Here is an 11,842-nt window from a genome sequence, read left to right on the forward strand (position 1 = left end):
GCCCTCCAATCCTACCCATGTCACACACTTAAACCAATTTACTTTAGAGAGCAAGCTTTGGGCATATATCACTTGTTCACCTGTGATTTCAGTCCTCCTCCCCTCAACACCCCCCACCCCCACAATGAATCAATCACCAAGTCTACTTTAATCACAGATAAGATGCTCTCCTGGTACTAATCATCGTAGCTTCTTTGATTTTAAAGGAGCTATGCTCTTTTTTTTTTTTTTTTCTTTTGTGAGAAAAGGAACAAGCTGGGGTTAAGGTTCTATGCTTAGAAAAGACATTCCTTTTTGCTTATAGTAACTCACATAGATAATTCTATACCCTCACTTCCCCTGTGTTATGTCAATTGTCATCCCACTCTGCTGGATTTTGCTCATGCAAAATAAATACAAGCTGGATTCTTGAATATCAAAAGAAAAAAAATGTAGAGAAAGTAGTTAAAAACAACACAGAATACACTAATAACCAATTTTAAACTGTTATGAATCACATGCTTATATTGTGTCACTTTAAAATAAAACAAGACTCATGTTATTTGGCCATATTTTTAGAATTTTTATAACTTGCCCCAGATGAAAAATGGGGCTAGTCTGCTTTCATTTACTTGTCAAAACAATATCTGCAATGCAAATGGTGCTGGTCCTAGCCCTGGCCATATCTAGTTTCCCAAGTCCTTTACTACACATTGGTAGTGATGTAACATAATCAATTTGGAGCAAACAAACTGATCCAGCTCCTACCTACAATGGCTTCTTTTTCCTCATGGGACCACTGGCTTTCTCCAAAGCTGAATTTCTGGAAATTATCATGCTTCCCTAGTGAAATTGAGAGAACCTAAAACTGATTAGTTCTGATAAAAACCTGGGAGATGTGCTGCTGAAGAGTGCCATGAAGTTTTTAGAGACATTGTATGACATTGTATAACTATTAAAGCTTTGATTGTATATATTGACATTGTATAACTATCAAAGCGCAGGTCACAGTGCTTGAACAGCACTGATAATCCCTGCTAATTAATCTCACAACAGGACTCTGGTCACTGACACCAAGCCACAAACAGATTGAGCAGTGTTTTGTCATCCCCACGATCGCCAGGAAGTGCCACCTCCACTGCTAAAGCTTACCAAGGAAGAAACCTTGGGCAAAGAGGCACCTCCTCAGCTCTAGAAGAGCTGTAATGATTCAGTTTAGGTGTACTTTTTAAAACCGTAACAGGCAAAGCACTACAGTATCTGAGGGTGGAAGATGACATACATGTAAAAAGGTGCTCTTAGAGTGTAGCAACTGCTTCTAACAACTGAAAATAACCTACCTTTGCCAGTAAAACTGTTTAGTGTAAACAGTTGCAGTTACCTCTGCACCTGGTAACTATTTACATAAAATGTTACACTACTCATCTAACAACAAAACATCAGCAAAAACCAAATGTGTAGATCAGGGCTCATACATGTGTGCTTTCAAACATGTACAAGAGCAAAAAGTTTTAGTAAACTGAACAAAGCCATTACCATGGCCTCACATAGAGCAGTGGTGGCCTTGTGGCTTGCAGCTGCATAGACCTTTGAAAGACGAGTCTAAGCACAAATTTGCCGCACATTACCATGCACTCAAACACCTTTCTCTTCAGGTCTACTGCATTTTGTGCAGTTTCTTGGAGATGTCACTAGAATCTCTTTTGGTCTTGTGCCTAAGCAGCTCTTACACCTATCTTCCTTCTGGTCCCATGAGAAATCGGTTTGCTCTTCTCTGAAATCCTTTGAGCTTTATGTAGTAATTACAAAGTAGTTAGAGGGACAAGTACATAATTTGCTTTCTTTCCTTTTATATTCCGGTATTTACCAAGTTGATTGTTTGCATTCATTTTATAAAAAAAGTAAAATTTTAAATATATTTTGGCATCAAGGAAGTTTTTTTAGTAATGAAAAGTGATTTAAGGAGATTACTACATGTAGTTTCCATTTTCTTACAGAATACTTCTTGGAAAGTGTGCATTTTTCATGTAAATCAAAAGAATTTGAGATAAGATTGTTATCTAGGATAAAAATTTCTATAGCAGAACCACATCACAATTTGCTGAAACCTAAATATCGCATGATTTTTACATTAGAATAAAAAATTTCCCTAGAAGAGAGATCTGATAGATTTTAACCCTTTAATAGTATATTAGAGTCCATTAGATTTTTTTAAAATTGACTGAAATAATAATATATTACAAAGAAGCCAGAAATAAAGAAGGCAAACACACATCCATCTTTCAGAAGGGCAAGGAGAATTTGAGGCTGTACAGGCCACTCAGCTGTGCTGCACTCCTTGGGAATGTTACATACTGAGTCTCCTACAAGCATTTCCAAGCTTGAAAGATAAGAAAGGTGATTGAGAACAGCCAGCACAGAATTATCAAGGGTAAATTATACCTGAACAACCTGATTGCCTTCTGTGATGAGATGACTCGCTCTGGGATGAGGGGAGGAGCAGTGAATGTTGGGTACTTTGATTCTAGCATGGCCTTTGATATGGTTTCCCATTATCTCCTTAGAGCCAAATTAGTGGGGTATGGATTCTTTAAGTGGATGATAGCAGGGGTGGAAAATCAGCTGGACCACCATGCTGGAAGAGTTGCAATCAACAATATGAAGCAGAACTGGTGACTGGTCGTACAAGTGGCCTCCCTCAGGGATTCATAGTGGGGATAACACTGTTCAATATCTTTATTCATGACCTGGGTGGTGGGATGGAGTGCACTCTCAGCAAGTTTGTAGGCATTATGACATTGGAGGAAGCAGCTGTGGTTCAAAGAATCTGGAGAGACTGGAGAATGATCTGACAGAAACTCAGAAAGTTCAAGGGCAAACAAAGCCTGGGATCTTGCTTCTGGGACAGATTAAATAGGCTGTATTATTTTCTGCCTGTCTGGAAAGCATTGATTGCCCTTTATTCAGTACTTCTGAGGCTGTATCTGAGGTGTCTCTTTGGGGGTAGCCAGGACAAAAAAGGCATTGACATACTGGAGCAGGTGCAGAGGGGAACCACCAGGACAGCTATAGAGCTGCATGACGTGCTTGTGAGAGCAGACTGAGACACCAATGACAGGACAAGCAGCAACAGCCACAAGTTGGATCATTTAGAATTCTTATTAGATATACTGAAAAATGTTTCCCCTGTACAGGTGGCCAAATACTGGAAAGACTGCAGGATTTCCTTCTTTGGAGATTTCAGAACTGGAATGGATCAAACTGATAGGTGGTGCAATTGTGACCATGGGATTTCTTTCAATATAAGTTGGGCAGATGTTTACCTGTTACTTTGTTTAGATACAGTATAGATACTGTTTAGATACATGGGAGATGTGATTTTTCACAAGGTCTATGAGAGCTTCAGAGTTCAGTTATTGTTGACAGTACTCGGGTCTTGGTATCTGAGGTTTTGAATGGAGGCATAAAAACAAAAGGATGTTTCTGTAAATTGAGCTTCAAAAACTCTGTATCTTACTTTTCCATGACTTTCAGAATTTCCAGGGCTAACCTAATTGTTATCAGTGGAGCATTTCAAGGTCTCCAGCAGAAGAATGCTAGAAAGTCCTAAAGCAACTCTGAAAGAATGCACAAGCATAACCTTTTCTCAAAACAAAACCTGCAGTTCCAGGGACAACTGTCCAAAATAGAACAACTGGTGGGAACAACTGTAATTCTGTGACAGCTCCTCAGCTATTATAGTTCCTGTGATTAACCACACTACACACACAATGCTAAAATGGTAGATGCTAAGGAATCTGTATTTCTGGGCTATGAGTTGAAAATTCTTCTGAAATTTTGAAAATTACAAATATAACCGCTAGGGGAAAATGGAACCTGCAGTGTTTCAGGTTTTTTACAAAATTAGATAAACTGCACCAAGGATTTTTTTTATTAAAGAATGTGCAATTAAAGAATTAAATACTACATCTGATTTCTCAATCTATTATTCAATTGTGTGTCCTTTTATGTTTTAAGGGTTATTAAAAGCAGATACAGGAATCTTAAAATCTTTTCAATATGACAAAGAGCGTGTATTTTGAAAAAAAAAAAATAGAAAGAAAGAAAGCTTTTGTGCCAGCACGAGAGCAATTAATAGATTATTCAAAATTACATTTATTACCTGATGTTGAGCAAAACACCTTTCAAGCTGGAGAGTAAACAAGAAAATGTATATACAGAGTGTCCTTATTACGATTATATTTGGTGCCTTCTGTAAAATATCATTATTTTAAGAGTGAAATTTAGTAAGTTTGAGGAATTTAATGGGGAAAGAAAAGGTTTATATACTGTATATACTGCCCTCTAACCCCCCAGCTGGAGCAACAATGTACAGGAGCAGTTCTGCAATTTCCTAGCTGATAACACCTGATAAAACAGGAGTTGAATCAACAAAGGGACACTAGAAAATCTGTTACTCTAGAAAACTGCAAGCAAATAACTCACAAGGTTGAACTATAGGCCCTGAGAACCTAAAAAGGGTTAAAACCCTTTTCTACAGAAAAAGGAAGAGGTTAGCCCTTAAAGACCATATAAGCTGCAAAACCTGGCAGTTGTGGCTTGTTAAACTTGCTGGGAGGTGGAACTGGCAGCTGTGCTGCCGAAGTGAGGAAGTCATAAAAGGGAAGCAGAGGGCCCCAGAGGGAGCAGGACAGTTGGGTTTTGCATTTTTCTGCCTTGGAGAATTGACTTTGTTTGAACTAAAATGGACACTGCTACTGCTGGATGCTGATCGTAGGGACACTTAGTTGGCTCGTTTATGGAGAGCCAAGCAAGGTGAAAATCAGCTGTGCTGGCTTCCACTGTTTTTAAGATTGTGGCTACAGGAGCTGCACCTGGCTGTACTAATTTCCCAAGCCTAGACTGAAGTGGGATGCTATTTTTTCACCCTTAAAAAAAACCAAATAAAAAAAAAGAAAGCATTACTTATGTTAGATGCCTGATCTCAAATTGGAGCTGATAATCTCTTTGCAGGGCTTTGGTTTTGTACTGTGCTTCCTGTTGAGGAACAAAAATAAACTGTAGTGCTTAAATGGTAGTGCTTAAAATGAAATGCCAGAATCCTTTTGGCTTAAGAAATTATTACATTCATCTTTGCAAATTAATTTTAACAATTTTGAATTTGTATTTTAAATTTTGTTCTGTAGATCACTTGGAATCTTATGTAACAATGTGAAATTCTGTGATTCCTATAGCTCTTAAAGGCACATCTGAAAGCAGGCAATACTTTCTGCCTGTAAACATATGTATCCAGTAAGCATTCCCCCATACAGATAGACTTGTTCTTCTGAATGTGGAGCAATTAAAGAGTCTGCATTTTAAATAGTTGGTAGATACTGGGTTTCTATTCCTCCTTTTCAATTTACAAATGAAGGAAAGTATTTGTCTTAAAAATATTGGTCTGGTCTTTTTGTATTTCCAAAAAAAAATGGTAATGGTTAATAAATTGACATTCTTGTAGGTTTTGTGCTCTTGCAGAATATTAACTGACTTCAGACTTTACTTATTTTCATAATGTCTTTAAGACATGTTCTTTTTTAAAAAGTGGCAGCATTTTAGAACTACAGGGTAGATTTAAAGTAACCCAACTTGGATTGAAGTGACATGTGCCCAGACCAATTTATGGAGTAATGGAACAATTTATGAGTCTGCCTTAGTTGAAATTAGTTTCTATGGCAGTTGGCCCACGGAAACTCTGTGAGCCTTCTGTTCTTTGCAGCTGCAGAAAATAATTGTAAAGAGAAATATTACCTTCCAGTAGCTAGGTAAAGCCCCACAAACTATGTGATATCCCTGTCCTTCAAATTGGAGACCCCAACTCACCAGCAGAAATGCTCTGGGTAACCAGTGAGAGAAAAAGCAAGAGATTCATATACTTTTTCATACTGATATAAAGGAACAAACGAGTTTTATATTTAAATAATAATGTTAAACAAAACTCTATGGCAAGCACCAAAAAGAGAACACAGGTTTTAGAAGCAAGCTTGCTACATCATGCTTAATCCCAGGCCTTTCTTAAAATTGAAGTTGAGAGCTCACACTCTTTTTGTAATTTATTCTAACCACTTATGAGGTCAGTCAAGGCCAGCCATTCATTAGTCTTGCTACATTGTTTACCATTCTTCTCCCTTGTCCACCAGCTTCCAGTTGGGAGTATCTTGCACCAAAATGGGACAAAGCAGAAATTTTAGTACAAATGGCAGAAAAAAATGGAGCAGACTGGACAATGCAAAATAAATAGTTTACCCCAAGCCTACTTTGTTACATTTTACAAGCCCAGAGGCTCTTCCTTTTGGTCTCCATTGATGCTTCTACATACACTCTGTTCTATCAAAGATAGTAAACTAGTTCATGAGAGGCAAAGTACATTCTGTGCTTGCAAAAAGACCAGCTTAGTCCGCTCATGGCATCAAACCTCTTTAATAAGGTTTCTGAGCAATGTGAGCTTGCCCTGATTGTGCTTTCTTATTCAGTCCTTGTGGCATGCAAAAGCTTCACATTCAGTTATCAAAAAAAACTGGACATTCCAAGTCTCAAACACTTGTATATATTGAGAGGTGGAGTTCTTTGAAGTTGAGTAGGAACTGCCAGTCAGGATTTGAAATGCACAGTAACCCAGAGAATTCATCTCCTCTGTTTTCCTAAGTGCTTTACATGGGAACCAGATCATGACTAGATTTCTAAGATGCAGCTAAGGACTCACCAAAACTTCAAAAGAGGTTTTACTGTCACCTCTTGGCCCTTCATTTTTTTGTTAGTGTCTGGACCATCATCACAACATTTAAGTTAGTTTGTTCACCAGTTATCTGTGAACTGAAACAAGCAGTGTTGCCTGCAATGCAGCATGAATGCAGTTGTGGAGATATGTGATCCAAGAAATAGAATTATAGAGTCATTTAGGTTGAAAAACACCTCTAAGAAGTAGTCCAACTATTAACCTAGCGCTCCCAAGTCCATCACTAAACCACGTTCCTAATGGAGATGTCTCTCTGTAGGTATTACAGGCAACATGGTACCAGGTTTAGTCTTAGCTCTTAAGTGTTTCCTGTCCCAGAAGGTCTTTCATCTCCCATTTCTGTATAGGCATCATGAATGCTGACTGCACCATATAGTCACAGATGCTATAAAAAACTGTTAATGGACTGAAATACAACTTCCACATCATGACAGGCTGTATTAATAAAACTTCCCTCACACCTTCACAAAACTGTCCCTAAGGCATAATGGAACAGAGAAAAGACCTGGACTGTGTGCTATCTCTCTCTCTGTAGAGAGCCTGTCTCCAAGGCTTAGTTTACAGTAAGGATTAGGGTACAGTTAGAATCAGGGTTGAGGGAAGAACAGCCTGCTGCTTCAGTTGGAATGGGTTTAAAAAGAACTTCAGAGTAAAACAGTGCAGAGAGAATTTGGAAAGGAAAGTGTTTTGGTGTGGGCATTGGTGGGGTATCCTGGTCTAAGGCTCACCCTGTGGTTGTGTCTAGGGCTGAGAAAAAGAGAAAGTCTAGGAAAGGGCTAGACAGTTGGAAGAGGCTTCTTAAAGCGAAGGGTAGGCTGCAAAGAGAAATTGGCTTCAAGAACTTCTTGCTCTGGGCAGTGGCTGAGGGTCATGTCTGAAGCCCAGACTCTGATATCAAAGTCAGAGTTAGGCTTGAGAGATGGAGCCACAAGTTTCTGCTGCAGTGGGACTGTGAACAAATGGATAACTGGAAGTGTTAGCTCCAAGGAGAATTTTGCTCCCAGAAGTTTTCTGTTTGACCTAGCCCAAGGTAAATTGTAGCCAAAGACTTAACCTTGGGTTGGGTTTATTGATATGGCTGAGATGTGTTGACCTTGGCTAGATATCAGATGCCCATCAAGTTACACTATCACTCCCCTCCTCAACTGGACAGGGGGAGTCTCCTTCCCAGGTTCAACTTCACTGCCAATTCTATCTATCTTTTCCCTGCACTGGGGGAATGGGTGCCTGTGGTCAGATCATCACATAATGTCTTTGCTGCTCCATTTTCCTTCTTCCTCCCCTGCTCCAGTGTGAGGCCCCTCCTACAGGGACAGTTCTCCATGACTTTCTCCAATATGAGTCCTTTCTGCAGGCTGTAGTTACTCACAAACTGCTTTAGCATGGGCCAATTCTGCAGGATGTACATCTTTCAGGAGCAGATTGCTCCAGTGTGGGTTGGCATCTTTGCACAGAAGTCACCCCCATAACCCCCTCTACTACCAAAACCTTGCCATGCAAATCCAATAGAGGCTAGGGTTACAATTAGTTTTAAAAGAAAGACAGCCCAGAGCTACACTGAGTTGAGTTGGAAAGGAGATGGGCTGCAAAGTGAACTTGGCTGGGAGACTGTTTTGCCTTGGAAATTAAAAGGGGGGTGACAGCATTTGATTATGTTGACATCAGGATTAGAGTTAAGGCTGGGGGAGAGAGCCTAGAATTCCAGCAGGAGAGTTAGAGAGAGGCTTTTAAGGGATAGTCTAAGTTCAAGGAACTTGGCAGGGCTGGCTGGTCTGAGGCTCAGCCTGCTCTTATGGCTGGAGTTACAGCTGAGGTTATTTTTGACAACACAAGAGAATGTATTCCAGCAGTTAGAACAGGTCTAGCACACCTGGGGTGCAGGAAAAACTGTTGCAAGAACTTTCTATTGTGGCTGGTACTCTGCAGTCCTGGTCTGAAGCCCACCACACCGCTTGTGTGAGGGTTAGGGCTGGTGCTGGGAGCCAAAGAGAGCCTAGAGCTCCAGATGAAGGGAAGCTTGAGAACAGCTAATAGTGAAGAGGTTGAGCCACAGAGATAGCTTTCCTGCAAAAACTTGTTTGTGGAAGCAATGGCAGAGAGGCCTGGTCCAAGGCTCAACATAACTTCTAGGTGTAGGGTGAGGTTTGAGGTTATGTTTAACAGAAGGAAAAAGAGAACAGCTGCAGCTGGCTCAGGGCTAGAAAGTGACTGTCCCAGGGAAGTGTAGGCTGCCAGAAGAACTTGGCAGCAAGAACTTCCTGGTGTAAGCACTGGCACCACGTCCAAAGCCCAGCATATGGTTTGTTTGAGGCTTAAGGTTAGAGCTGAGAGACACAGAGGACCTGGAGCTGTAGCTGGAATGGAGCTAGAAAGGTCTTAAAAAAAAAATAAATGTGTGGGGTAGAGCAAATGTGGCAGGGAGAATATTTTATTGAGGGCACTGGCTGGAGGTCCTGGTCTAAAGATCTGTGTTAGTGTTAAGGTGGGAATTTGGACAGAGAGAGTCTAGAGCTACAGATGGAGGGATCTTAAAAGGGAGCACATCAAAGGAAAGGGTAGACTGTGAGAGGAATGTGGCTGTGACAATGTTTTGGTGTGAGCAATGGCTGGGGACCCTGCATTGTGACTCAGCACAACACATTTTCCCTCAGAGTTAGTGCTAGAACTGGGGGAGAGAGAGCCCTGGAGCTCCAACTGAAGGTGAGTTAAATGAGCTTTGAAAGGGAAGTCTAGGCTGCAAGAAGTGAACTGGGAATTTTTTTAATGTGGGCATTGGTTGGAGGGCCTCAGCCTCTGTTCTGTTTCGTTTTAAGGGATAGGATTACAGTTGAATGCAAGAGGCATCCCAAGAGGAGTGTAGGCTGCAAGTGTAATCAAGTTTTGTCTCTTCAAGTGACCCCTGAGTCCAACTCCATTTATATCATGGATTCAGTGGAAAACCTGTGCCCACAGTGGTCCCTACAGGACCGTAGGTTTTTGTTTATGGTATCTTTGTTTGTGGTACTTAAAACTGAAGAGGACAAATCTTCGCTTCAGACCTTGTCATGCAGATAGCCCAGGCCCTTAATTTTTTTAAAATTCTGCTATAATTGTTATGGTCAACATCCTTTGTTCTTCTGATAAAACAACCTTCTTTAGTGAGAACTTATATTTGCAGGGAAGAGCTCTTTAGAATCTACACCAAGATGACAAGAAAGTCTTCTGAAAAAAAAAAAAAAAGCAACTTCCTTCTTCAGCCTTCCCTATAAAAAACCTACTAAAATGTTTGCTATTTATTGTTTATTATTTATAAACCAAAACAATTCACTTCATGGATTTACTCTGGAAAGATGATGAAAGACACATATGTGGCAGATGTTAGTCATGTTGATGTGTGCAGCATTGCAGAATGCTCAGATGTCATGTTCTAAGCATAATGTAAGGGATAAAATGGGTACTGAACTCTTCTGAAAGTCTGACTTCAAACCTATATTTAGGCATCTAAGTGACCTGCTTTTATTCAAAGGTGCTGACTACTCAGCTGCTTCCATTGACTGCAGCAGAATATAAGGGATTTTTGTTTTCGAATCTACTTTCAAGAACAAAAATTACAGTTTAGTATCTCTGTAACTCCTAAGTAATTCTGATAAGAAAAAAAGTACATAATTAAATTTAAAAAATTAAATACATCTCTCTTTTGTCCTATTCTCCACAAGATGAAGGAAAGGGACCATATGATACATCCCAGTAACTGTTTCTATGGAGGAGGAAGATTAAACATTACTGCTTTGGATTCCAGCATGATAGATAACTTTGCTGCTGTGATCACAATGTCAAGAGAGAAATGGATACGTGCCGCACATTAAATTTAGGTAAGACTGTGTTGGGGTCCCAGACTCATGTATTGACCTTACTTGCCCTGAACAGCCACACCTGGGAACATATTCTGCCCAGGACCTCCACTTAAGATCAGGTAGGACACAGTTTAAGTCTTTGACTGAGCTATGTTGTAGGTATACTTGTCTCCAGCTCTGTGCTCTCGCTATACCTTGGGCCTCTCTTGTAGGTAGGCCTGCACCTCTGTTTCTGGCCCTGGACAGACCCTGTGCCTACACTGTACCTTCCTGGATGGTTCTGGTTCATCACCTCAGCTTCTCTGGGACGGTTGATGTGATGTGCGCTCTTGCCAGCACCCTTCCCACTGAGTGTGCGTCCTGTGGGCCCGTGCCTTGTCACTGAGGGCACTGTTTGCAGTGGGATGACCCTTACTTGTGGTTTGGCCACCTCAGGGGGCTGCCCTGCTCTTGCTTCTCCGTAAGGATCTGGTCACCTTGCTGAAGCATTAGCTGACGAACAAAGCAATCTCTACAGCAGGCAGGTCAGTTTGTATCATTCAGAAGCCCATGTATGACTTATTAAAGGCACAGGAGATGTATGCTCTATGTTACCCGTGGGTACTGACCCCGAACAGTGATGGCAGATGTCATTGAGTTCCTCATTATACAGCGGAGCAAAGTGTATGTGGTGTTCGGTATTTCTGAGCCGGGCAGATGGTGCCTTTGCAGGATGTTGCCTGTCACTGACCACATCCTCTGTGGCCATGGAAGCAATCAAGAAACATTCTGCCGGGGGTATAACAGCACAGTGAGGTCATAGGGGTGCAATACTCTTCAAGGGGACCGAGCTTTCTCTATTTGCTGCACGCCGGCTGTAAGGAACCGCTCTGCTCAGGGAGCCGAGCTGGGGCGGGAGCAGCTGACAAAGCCTTGCCGCAGAGATCCCTCGCATTCCCACAGATCGTTTTACAGAGAGGGAACTGGAACCGGAGTAACTATCACACAAACTGTACAAAGTTACAGTGTAACCGACCAGCTAGCTAAAGAGTAAGGTGACAGCAGGTTCGGTTTCCCAGAGGGTTGGAGATGCGTGTGAGGGCCGGAGGGCAGCGGCCGACAACCACCTCCTCCCCCGGGCGGCGCCGAGGCAGGACGAACCTCCGCAGGCCCCTCTCCCTGAGGGGAGGGAGGCGCGGGTGGCCCCCCCGCCTCGCTGTCCGCGGCCGCGCAGGCGCCGCGCGCGAGGCCCATGCGCAGTGGGGCGGCAGAGCCG

Source organism: Parus major, chromosome 2 (genome assembly GCF_001522545.3).
Source record: "Parus major isolate Abel chromosome 2, Parus_major1.1, whole genome shotgun sequence".
Taxonomy (NCBI): Eukaryota; Metazoa; Chordata; class Aves; order Passeriformes; family Paridae; genus Parus; species Parus major.